The 12,763-nt window shown below is 46.3% G+C and overlaps 1 protein-coding gene across 4 annotated transcripts in view; it reads left to right on the forward strand.

Annotated features, from left to right (window-relative positions):
* The window catches only part of LOC145346578 (syntabulin-like), a 111,127-nt gene that overhangs the window by 62,199 nt on the left and 36,165 nt on the right, over window positions 1-12,763 (forward strand). The window lies entirely within an intron of this gene.

The following is a 12,763-nucleotide window of genomic DNA, read 5'->3' on the forward strand; positions in this document are numbered from 1 at the left end:
GAATCAGGATTATGATGGAACACTCTCCACTTGCTTGAAAAGGTACAGCTCCATGAAGCAACCTGCCAAGACTTACAAACCCCTTATCCCTCTCACCTAGTAGGACATGAGCAACAAGTGCAAGGGAGGACCACCGCTTGTAGCTCACCTCCAAGCTCCACTCTGATTTAGGAAATAAGTTGCCATTCTTTCGCAGTCGCTGGATCAAAATATATCTCTAACCGCATTGTGGGTGTACTTACACAACATGGACTGCAGCCGTTCAGAGAGAAGACCCATCACCGCCTTCACAAGGATGACAAGGGATGGGCAATAAATGCTGACCAGAATGGCCATGTCCCATGAATGAATGAAAGAAAGGCCATTACCAATATATACAACACTTTTTGGGAATGTTTCACCTCATTGCAGCATTCCCAGGAGAGGTTGGCAACTTGAAGAAGAGCTTCAGAGAACGTTGGTGGGATTTTACAGCCTCACTCATCCCAAAACCATTAAATCTTACCCCAGGTCAACAGACCCTTCCAAGGTCCACTCTTACCTGCTCGATTGCCATGGCAGTCAGGATAGTAACATCTCGGCCGACATGTATCAATGAGATCGTTGAAGCAAAGTGAATTTCCTGAGAGGCAACTGAGATTGTTTCAGTATAGATCTTGATCACCAGCATGGTGTTCCACAGTCCTGACCATTGGGTCTGCCTTCACTAGCCCAGAGGAGAATATATCCAGCACCAGTCAGCTACCTGGCAGGCCATCACAGGATTTAGCCCACTTTCAGGAATCCAGGTCCAGTGAGCCTTTCTGCGAGGTCCCAGATACCTGAACATGTAAGGGAAAATGTGTATTAGAGCAGGTCAAACCCATGGGATCAAGACTCCTCATCGTACAGAGGATATATACCAACATGGGTTGTGATGCAATGTACAGTGCAAATTCTAAGGTCTTTGTGGATCATTATTACATTACATAAATGACCAGAGCTGATGGAAGAGCTTTAAGTTACTAACACTAAAACTAGAACTCTATGGGTGGGATGTGCCGGCTGCGCTCACCCCAAAACCGGAGAATCCCGCCTAAGGTGAAGGGACCTTTCCGTGGCCTGGTCCTCTCCTCCTTCTCCTCCCCCCCACCCCTCCCCCTTGGATTTTACAGCCTCGCTCATTCTAAGACCGTAAAATCCTGCTCAAGGTCAACGGACTTTTCCATGTTCGGCTCCTTGTCCGCTCCGATTCCCGTGGCAGGCTGGGCAGTAAAATTCCGGCCTATATATACTCTTTAGTTTTATGTTTTGTGTCTTAAAAATTGCCTTAGGAGGTATCAGTGCTTCCCACAGTGCTTTGCATGTGGAATTCTCGGTAAGGCAGTGCGGACACTCAGAACAGAGTGGCACGGTGACACAGTGTTTAGCACTGCTACCTCACAGTGCCAGGAACCCAGGTTCAACTCCGGCCTCGGGGCACTGTCTGTATGGAGTTTGCACATTTTGCCTGTGTCTGTGTGGGTTTCCTCCGGGTGCTCCAGTCTCCTTCCACAGTCCAAAGATGTGCAGGTTAGGTTGATTGGCCATGCTAAATTGACCTTAGTGTCGGGGGATTAGCAGGGTAAATATGTGGGGATATGGGAATAGGGCCTGGATGGGATTGTGGTCAGTGCAGACTCGATGGGTCGAATGGCCTCCTTCTGCACTGTAGGGATTCTATGAATTTATCCCTTTAAATGCAGGAATTTAATTTAAATAAATATTTTTCTGTGTGGATAACCAGACAGAAATGTTTGAATTGGAGCTGCCTCCATCTGTACTGTACTGTGATGCCATCAAATGCATCGTGAATAAAAACATTTCAGCAAAATATTCTGCTTTGAGAGTCTGCTTTTCATATTTGTTTTTAATAATCACTCAATGTTAAAATGCATCAGATGCGGTCAATTACCATCTCCTTCAGCCATGGGAAGCCAGAATGCTGTGCCTCAGTAATTCTTGCACAGTCATTGTCAATGCTATGGTATAATCATGTGAGTCATCATTAAAACAAAAGGCACTTTGCTGAATCCGTTCGTTTCGTAACTCAGCCACTACCTTTTTTTTCCCCCGGAAAAGCATCTTGATTGCAACAGTCTATGTAGCGTGAAGTTTAATATATTCATTCCACGCCTCATGTAAAATTATACTGATACAAACAAGAGTATGCATTGTAACATCTGTCCTTTGCCAACAAGGGAAATCATTCTCATTGCTGCTGTTTGTACCAGGATGTAGTGTTAACCCAAATTGAGCTCAGTGAAGCTGTGCGGGTTGCAGTTTTATTTTAATCTGTTTGAATTGGCTCTGCGTTTCACTGGAAAAAGCCAGTTTTTACTGTTTAGCAGATAGGAATCTAAATGATAGTCGAGTATTAAGTTGAAGTTAAGTTTTCGCTAATTGTTTGAATTTTTGTACATGGTTATACGTATAAACTCACTTTGCCTTTTGTTCAGATTCCTTATTCTGTCCTTTGCAGAAGATTTCACAGCTGTTTCTTATTTGGTTGTTGGCACGGAATGTGAAAATGAGCTGCCTTTAGTCCTGCCGTTTGCAGTGACTTCCCCTTTGTAAATTAGTTTTAGGCTGTATATTTTTCATTGACAGTGACAGTAGGAGTCAGTGTGCTTTTGGTGATATATGTAATCTGCTTTTATATTGGCTTTATTCTTCATTTGGTCTCTTTATGTTGCCCATAAAACAACATCAGACATCTTACATTATGAACACAAAAGTAAAATACGGCAGAAAAATCTGAAATAAAGGCAGAAAATGCTGGATAGACACATCAGCCCTGGCGGAGAGAGAAATGAGTTAATGGGCTGAATTATGAGTCCATGTTTACTGGCAGTGAAAATGGCATCTGGACGCAAAATACAGCAAGAATCATGAAATGTGATTCCCACCAGCAAGATAACCTTTTCTGATTTTCCAGGCCCCTGGCTGGAGGTGGAATGAGAATCCTGCCACAGAAGGTCAGGAACCTCATTTAAATGCATTAGCATCTTATTGATGAGTCCTCTTGTTAGGACTTTACCCCCCCCCTCCGCCCCCAAACATTGAATATTCATTGGTCGCCAGCAAGGTGTTGCATAGATGCGATTTACAACGGTTGTATAAAATGGGAATGTGTCAGCCTCACCTCCAAAGGGATATTGAGGGTGAGCACTCAGGTCGTATTCACCCTCCAAGGTGCTGTTTGCAGAGGGGGCCAGAGAGAACATGGAGGACCCAAATAAGTGCAACTTGGGGCTCTGTGGGGGGAGAGGGGTGGATTTGGTTTCCGTTTCGGCTTGAGATGCGATTTCAGCGGAGTCCTCTAACACATCCCCCAGAGGGTGTCCCACATCACTGTCCTCTGCACAACCTGACACTGCAGCAGGATTAACAGCTGGACCAGCAGGAGATGGCGAAGCACCACATTTCATCAAGGGGGATAGCGAGAGGCAACCTACAGAGGAGGAAGAAAGACCTCAGGCAATGTGCAGGACCCACATGGGGTGCAGGGGTAGGGACCCCCTCATAGCAACTCAGTTTGGGCTCAGCCAGGACCTGGGAGTGAAGAACTCTCCCACCGTGGAGACTTGCATCTGCTCACTACTGTGGGGCAGGCAAGAGGCCATCGAGATGGTGACGACACACAGGCAGGACACAAATGTAATTGGACGGACGCTGCAGGAGAATGTTGACAAGTTGCAGTGAGGACAGCGCAATGCTCCTCTTTTCACCTGATATGTCTGACTCCTGTCTGACAGAGAGCTGGACACGTGCTGCCAACGAACAGGCTTATCCTGGGGCCCGGAGAGGTTGAATGACACATCTCAGCTGCTACAGCCTCCTCCGAGGTCAGGGGTCCTGGTGTTTTTGACCACCTACTGATGAAGTGAGCAGATTCTCTACATGTTTTCAGCCCTTGGCAACCTCATAACTCAACAATACTGGTAGACTTGAGAGGCCTGAGCATTGGTGTTGGGGAGAGAGTTAATCTTCCATAGATGGTGGATGTGTGGTGTGGAGTGCGGGGTTGGGGGGAGCTGATGCCAGGAGTGGCGCAGCTTTACTGCATCATCAGTGTGGGAGGTGCTAGAGACATGGTGCTGCCATCATCACACTCCACATGGATGAAGCACCGAGTGTGTACAGAGGTTTACAGAGTGTAGCACCATGACAGAGTGGAGGATCAATATGGCTGAACAAAGTGATTTGTAACACTAGACTCGGTTCACACTGCCCTCTAGGTCCGTATCATTTCTTTCTTTTCCTCACCCTCCCACTATGTCTCGGTCTGCGGTCTCCAAATAGTGAATTACAATTGACAGGTTGATCCCAGAGTCTTAAAGTCGACTTGTTATCTTTTGAATTGTGCTAAAAATCTGCAAAACTTGGGATTCTTGTAATGACTGTGTGTGAAGTTTGCACATTCTCTCTGTATCTGTGTGGGTTTCTTCCCAGTGCTCCGGTTTCCTCCCACGCTCCAAAGGTGTGCATGGAAAGTGTATTGGTCATACTCAATTGTCTCTTAGTGTCCAAAAGATGTATAGGTTATGGGGATTAGCCATGGTAAAGTCACAGGGTTACAGAGATAGGGCGGAGGGGATGATTTGGATGGGATACTTTTTTGGAGAGTCAGATGCAGACTCAATGAGTTTGATGGCCGCTTTCTGAGCTGCAGGGATTCAATGATTCTATTCTACGAGTGAATCGCATTGTATGCTGAACTGTACCAAGAAACTGCTAAACTTGGGCAATGAAATTCACACAAAACTTCAATAAGTTGGATGAAAACATAATGACAAGTGAGGGACCTGCAACCTCCAAAGGGCCAAAGCCTTCCATTTCCAACAAGGATAGGAAAGTGAATTTCTTTTACAAATGTCAAAGGCTAGATAATTTATCTCATTTGTCAAGAGGATATAGCCTAGAATAAAATAGGTCTTTTGGAACAGCATCACAAGACAATGCATGCAAAATTTCAAGAAAACTTTCTTTGAAACAGCACAATTTGAACAAGAAACGTTGGGGAGTTAAAAAGAATTTTGAAAGCCAGTCATTCTTTTCAAAACTTGTGGCTAAAGGCAAGACTAGCAAAGAGGCATCTTTGGAAAAGGAAGTCAGCAGGCGATTTCAGGAGGTAGACAAATCATAATGTTTGTCTCAAATCTTTTTCTTCAAGTGGACATTGGAAAACTGACAAAATTTCAGCAGGTATTAAAACAAAGCAATGGACTTGAAATGGAAATAATCAGTATGCAAAATGACATAGCTGAGGTCAGGGGACAACGACATTAGGGGATAAGTAAACAAAGGGAAGTTCCCTGTTCTGGCATCCTGTGCACTCAGGGTGAAGGTTCACTTTGGTTCCACATACCTCTGAGTTGGAGATGAAAATTGTCAAGTCTAAGTATCATACTCATCTCACAGATGCCCTTTTGATGGACTGCATGAGACTGGCCATCTCAAACTACGACCCAGACTTCACAGTACTCACAGATACTGTACAAGCATGGGTGGAATAGGTGAGTGTTATGCATAAATACGTTCTGGGGGGTTTTAATAAAGCCAGATTTTTAAGAGTAGATCTTGTGCTGCATTTAGATTCTAAAAGTGTGCTTAAAAGGTTTGAAGACTGCTAGTTTAGGCATATCCCCAGGACCCACAGCTGAGGTTGAAGCAGACTGCTGCCTTCACACCCTGTTACAGGAGATGATCTTGACAGACGTTCCCTGGAACACCAGGACTTTGAGGATCCAGGCCTACATTCAGGCACCATGCCTTCCTCAATGTACGGGGCTGAAGGTGTGTCGCTCACAGGGGCGGGGATGTCAGATGGGCTGGAAGGCCCCGGGCTGTACTCCTGCCAATCCTCTTCCCTTTGAGTGTCGAGGGACCCCTGTGCTCATCCCTGGAATGGTGGGGCAACTGAAGTGAGATCCAGAAATCCTGCCATCCGCTGGCACTGACCCTCGTGGATTCTCACCAGTGCCTACACCATACAATCAAAATCCTTCACCATGGAGCCTCTGCCCTCAGCCAGGGAGGTCATGAGCTGAACCATGGTGCAGATATCTGTCATGGAGTGCACGTACTGTACCAAGGTCTCAATGGAAGGTGGCACTCTCGCATTGTTGACCTCATTAAGTAGGAGTAATGGCACCATCTTTTCAGACAGAAGGCGATGGGATCCAGGGGCATGTCATCGACCTTGGGCTCAGCAGAATCCCGGGCCCCCTCCGAGTGCCGGATCCCTGTGACATTCCTTCCTCTGCTGCTGTGGATCTTCAGATGTGAGGTGCTCACCGGTGAGTGAGCCAGAAGATCGCCTGCTAGGTGTGAGTATCTGCACTGGTAGAAGGTGCAGGTGACAGCTGTGTCACCTCTCAACACTAGTCTCCGAGCTGTCTCCCTCGGGGCTGCTCGGGTCTGTGTTTCCAGAGGGAGGGAGGATGGTCCACGCTTATTGACTGGCCTGCATGGGAAGCAAGAGTGCATCACAGGGGCAGAATGATAAGGGAAAGTTAACTCATGTGAGGACAGCACCATGGCTGGGTGTGTGAAAGCTTTCTCTCTTGCCCCCCAGCTCACCCTCTGCCCAGGTGCAGACCTGCTCCTCACCAGCCAGCTCCTGAAAGGGTGTTAGGCATCTCAGCTCAGACGTTAACCTGGCTGGCCGTGCCCTCTCATGCCTAGTGTGCTCGAGGTTGTCCTGCAGTGAGAGAGATGGGAGCAGGTAGGCGGGAGTCATGTCAGGACAGGTGGTAATGAAGGCTGGCATGTGTGGGAGTGAGTGGGAGCGGGGATATGAGGAGCAGGTTATTTACTGGGTGGACCATGGGGAGTGAAGTGGGTGGGAGTGGGGGGAGATGGTCGCTGGGCAGTGGGTGTCATAACAAGTATTGGGATCCCATGAGCTGGCTGGGAGAGAGAGATCACCGTGGAAGTGTGATGGGTGTGTGAAGGGTTGCAGTGAAAGACATGAGAGGCAGACTGGCCCTGGCTGCACAATGGTCATCCATCACCTTCTGGCACTGCAGCCCCATCCTCTTGTGGAGTGAGTTGCCACTCACTATCGTGCCATTGCTTCCCAAGCAAGGTGGTGACCTCGCTTCCTGGTGCATCGTGGGTAGAGGATGTCACGACAATGCTCCGCACCATCTGGGAATTTGGTGTGGGCTCTCTCTGTGTAATGTGGTGTTGTCTTCCTGATTAGTCATTTCCCCCTATTGGACTTGGAACAAGTGCTGAGAGGTGTTTAAAAGAAGTTGTTTGCAGAGATTAAGTTTTCCCAGAGTGAGCGAATCAGAGGCAAGCCGTCACAAGCGCGGTGTGAATCATGTGGGTGGGGCGAGGTATTGTTAAAGTGGCGTAATATCCAGTGAGAGTTTTCCTGGCACCGATGAGATGCGCCCCCCCCCCCCCCCCCAACTCCTCAGTTTTCTCACCGGACTGACACAAATATGGGAAAATTCCACCCAACCTTTCAGAGATCATCAGAACTGCACAGGTCCTAATGGCATGCCTTTTTAGAACATTACAGCACAGTACAGATCTTTCAGTCCTCAATGTTGTGCTGAGCTATGTCCAATCCCAAGATCAAGCTATCCCCTCCGTATAATTCTGGTGTGCTTCATGTGCCTATCCAATAACTGCTTGAAAGTTCCTAAAGTGTCCGACTCCACTATCACAGCAGGCAGTCTAATCCCCACCCCAACCACTCTCTGAGTAAAGCGTTCAGATATCCCACAAAAAGACGGGCAGTTAGAGCCATGTGGTTCTGATGAAAGATCACAGATGTGAAATGTTGGGTGGAATTTTACCAGCGTGCCCCACCCAACGATGATTTCTCAGCTCTAAGAACATAAGACATAGGAACAGAATTAGACCACTCGAACCATCGCGTCTGCTCCACCATTCAATTATGGCTGATATTTTTCCCATCCCCATTCTCCTGCTTTTTCCCCATAACCCCTGATTTCCTTATTAATCAAGAATCTATCTCTCTCTGTCTTAAAGACACTCAATGATTTGGCCTCCACAGCTTTCTGCGACAATGAGTTCCACAGATTCACCACTCTCTGGCTGAAGAAATTCCTCCTCATCTCTGTTTTAAAGGATCGTCCCTTTAGACTGAGGTTGTGCCCTCTGGTTCTAGCTTTTCCTGCTAGTGGAAACATCCTCTCCACATCCACTGTATCCAGGCCTTGCAGTATCCTAAGTTTCAATAATATTCCCCCTCATCCTCCAATCAGTACAGACCCAGAGTCCTCAACCGTTCCTCATACCAGGAACGCTCTTCATTCCAGGAATCATTCTTGTGAACCTCCTCTGGACCCGTTCCAAGGCCAGCACGTCCTTCCTGAGATACAGGGCCCAAAACTGCTCACAATACTCCAAATGGGTTCTGACCAGACCCTTATACAGCCTCAGGAGTACATCCCTGGTCCTCTTGACATGAATGCTAACATTGCATTTGCCTTCCTTACGACAGGCTGAACCTGCACGTTAACCTTAAGAGAATCTTGAACAATGATTCCCAAGTCTCTTTGTGTTCCTGATTTCCTAAGCATTTCCCCATTTAGAAAATAGTCTATGCCTCCATTCCTCCTTCCAAAGAGCATAACCTCACACTTTTCCACATTGTATTCCATCTGCCACTTCTTTGCCCACTCTCCTAACCTGTCCAAGTCCTTCTGCAGCCCCCCCCTCCTTCCTCAATACTACCTGTCCCTCTACATATCTTTGTACCATCTACAAACTTAGCGATAGTGCCTTCAGTTCCTTCTTCCAAATATTTAATGTATATTGTGAAAGGTTGTGGTCCTAGCACTGAGGCACATCACTAGTCACCGCTGCCACCCTGAAAAAAACGCCTCTATCCTCAACCTCTGCCTTCTGCCAGTCAGCCAATCCTCTATCTGTGCCAGGATCTTATACTTAACGCCATGGGCTCTTAACTTATTTAACAGTCTCCTACATGGCACCTGGTCAAAGGCCTTTTGGAAATCTAAATAAATCACATCCATTGATTCTCCTTCATCTAACTTCCTTGTTACCTCCTCAAACAACTCTAACAGATTTCTGACATAACATCCCCTTGACAGAGCCATGCTGACTTGGTCCTATTTTATCCTGCACTTCCAAATACTCCATGACCTCATTTTTAATAATGGACTCTCAAATCTTGCCAATGACCGAAGTCAGACTAACTGGCCTATAATTTCCCATCTGCTGCCTCCCTTCCTTCTTCAACAGCAGTGTTACATTAGCTACTTTCCAGTCCCCTGGTACCCTCCCCACCCAGTAAGTCCCATAACACCAGGTCTCAGACTCCAAAAACTAGTGCTGCCAAATAAACATGTTGGATTTTAACTTGGTGTTGAGACTTTCTACTGTGCCCACCCCAGTCCAACACCGGCATCTCCACGTCATGACCCTCTCTGCCTCCAGTGATTTCTGAAAGACCACCACCAATGCCTCCACAATTTCCTCAGCTATCTCTTTTCGAACCCTGGGGTATAGTCCATCCGGTCCAGGTGATTTATCCACCTTCAGCCTTTTCAGTTTCCCCAGAACCTTCTCTTTAGTGATGACCACTACACTCACCTGTGCCCCCTGATTCTCCTGGAACCAGAGGCCATTGAGGTCCCCTGAGGAAGCCAAGTGTAAGGTATGGGTGCCCATTGGGCAGTGCCAGACTGGCATTGGTATCTGGGCAATGCCCACTGGGGACATGGCCTGTGGCTGCTGGGGGGCTGGCCAGGGGATGGGGTCAGGCATGGGGCCAATGAGGGTGGGCCAATGGGGGGAGAAGGGCCTGCTGCCACTCTGCATGCACTCGGTGGGGGAGGGGAAGGGAGAAGGGGCCTGTTGTCGCTCTGCATACAATCGGAGGGAGAGGGAGGCCACAATGGGTCTTGGCAGTGGGCGGGCGGAGGGGGTGGGGCTAGTGAAAGCTGCATCCTGGGCCTCGGGCCTCTGCTACTGTGGAGGGACGGGGTGAGGCTACCTGTAGTAGTAGAGGCCTGACAGCTCCCTCTCTGTCTGTCAGGTCCTTACTACTGATAATGTGCATGTGTAGCATCAGAGATGTGCACATGCACAACACCTCCCTCTACAGGCTGTCTGGCAAGTTAAGTCCTGCCCATGTCATCCTTGGTTAGAAACTGACTGGCCCACCTTTTTAGAGACAAAGCGCGTAAGATTAGGCGTGAAAAGTCCGCCCGAAAAACGGATCTGGTACTCTGCCATTTCCAGACTAGCTGGACACTTAGAAAAATGTTGTAAAATTCCACCCATTAACACTGTTTCTCTCCCCACAAATGCTGACTGTCCTGCCAAGTATTTACAGCAAGTTTCTGCTGTTATTCATGTTATTATTCATTTTATTAAGTCTAGCTCCTTTACCTCAGGGACAGATTTATAGACATATAGCTGGTTTTCCATTTCTTGGAGGAGTGAAGGAAGTGGAATGGAAACTGAGGGATCCGCCTCCAACTCTGTATGTTCAATAACGCATCAGATGGCCAATTAGTGGCCATCCAGTGGGAAGGAGCCGAATTATAGATCATAAGAAGCTTGCTTCCCGACCACAAATCCTTCCGCTTGCTCCCTTCCAATCTTGCAGTTATTATCAGGGTCAGTTTCTCATGCATGTCACAATATAGTCAGCTCTTATGATTTTGAATTCATATAAAGAATAATACACTGATGAATTTTTGCTGCATCTATATTCACAGTGGAATATGAATCGAATCATACCGTGAATACATAACTTGTGAGTTTTGAGAATTGGCACTGGAGGCTGGGATGTGATCGAGAGTCACAGAGGTTTACAGCATGGAAACAGGCCCTTTGGCCCAACTTGCTGCCATTTATTTTAAACCCCTAAACTAATCGCAATTGCCCGCATTTATAGTCATGTGGCAGAAGGATAAATGCCATGACTGGAATTATAAAGGCCCCTGCTCTTAAAAGCAATCCTTATTATTCATTGGAGGTTTCAAATAGATGCAAGTGTTATCTAAAATCATCCAGACATTGCCACCTTTCCCTGTAGAAACTGCTGGTGCCATGGTCTCGTTGGCCGCTCTGTTATGCCACTCCTGTACACCTCATTGTAACTGGCTTAAAAGACTCCCAAATCCTTTTACATCTGCCTGAAAAATACTGCAGGCAAGAACATTTGCGGACAGTTGAGTTGTTGACAAGGTTAATAGCTTGTTAACTAATGATTTCAAAATGGCAATCTGCCCATTTTGATGCCAGCCTACCATCTCTATAGTTGGAGACTGGACCCGATGCTACAACACTGAATCTTGTGTCAGTGCCAGGTAGGGCTGTGCGCGCCATTTGGGAATATAAAATCCAGTGCATGGTTTATTGTAGGTTCACGCGTCTGCCACCTCGATAAGGGAGAAGCATTTTTGCCCTGTAAATGCCGATAATTGGCTCAAGGTAAGTGAATTAGAACAATGCCAGTATAAAGTGGTTTGGTTGATGATGCTGTCTGAGAATCCAGAGGTGGGAAATGCTGAGGAAATGGTTCTCCTCTTCAAACGCACCTCCATTCCCAGTCACTCCCTCAGAAAGATTATTGTCTGGCACTTCATATTCAATTCCACATTGAAGCATAAACCCTAGAGGCTGCTTTTCATGTCTGGACATGTTCTATAAGCGGAATTCATTAGGATGATTCTTGTAGCTTCTGGCTTTGTGGCAGCATCCATGTTGCTTTCTATATGCAGCTTTCTGTATTATGGGCTTTGGTCCAAACAAGATCTACTCTCTAATTCGAAGAAAGCTTCCTTGTGCTGGATTTGGTGCAGTATTCTTGACCTCTGTTACAAGTGACAGTAAGAAGCTGGTTAAGAATGCTGCAAGGTGGATAACCTCATCAAATCTGATGTTCAGCCAGCGTGAAGATAGCATGGCTGAGAGCAATGTTAGTGCTGGAACACAGGATAGGCTGCACTGGCCTATACAAAATACACACTGTAGAGGGGTATACTTGAATGTGATCCATTTATGTAATTAGAGCTGATCTCCTGTAAGCAGGATTGATTGTGTTTCACTGCTGACAGTCCAGTATTGGCAGATTAAGTCAAAGCAGCTTTTGCTGAATGATTTAAAAAGCCATAGTCAGTTTTGTTCAGTCACAGAGAATATCTTTAACCTGATAGTATAGCTGTGTGTCTAATTTAGTTAGTTTTACTTTGATTATTGACTAAAAGATATATAATTTATTTTCATTTCTAACTTATTTTGCAAATGTCAATGTAGTTTTGTTTTACGAGGAAATGCAATAGGAATGGCGCACAAACACTATGCATATGTGTGTATATGTAAATTCTCCCAGGTCGAGGCTAATCCATTGGACTGTAGGTATGCTGATACTTGCAATTCCCCAAATTAAGAACCCTACGCATTCTGGACATACTCTATTCCGTTTTCTTCCATCAGAAAAATAATACAGAAGCCTGAGGTCATGTACCAAATGACCCAAGAAAAGCTTTTTCCCTTCTGAATGAACCTGCAATATATTAAGCTGATCTTGCTCTACACTCTAGCTGTGACTGTAACACTACATTCTGCGCCCTCTCCTTTCCTCCTCCGCTATGTGATCTATGAACAGTACGCTCTGTCTGCATAGCATGCAAGAAACAATACTTTTCACTGTATCCCAGTACAAGTGACAATAATAAATCAAATCAAATGCATGAAATTGAATTGCTTAATTTGAGGAAAT

This window comes from Carcharhinus amblyrhynchos, chromosome 8 (assembly GCF_965287045.1).
Source record: "Carcharhinus amblyrhynchos chromosome 8, sCarAmb.v2.hapA, whole genome shotgun sequence".
Classification (NCBI taxonomy): Eukaryota; Metazoa; Chordata; class Chondrichthyes; order Carcharhiniformes; family Carcharhinidae; genus Carcharhinus; species Carcharhinus amblyrhynchos.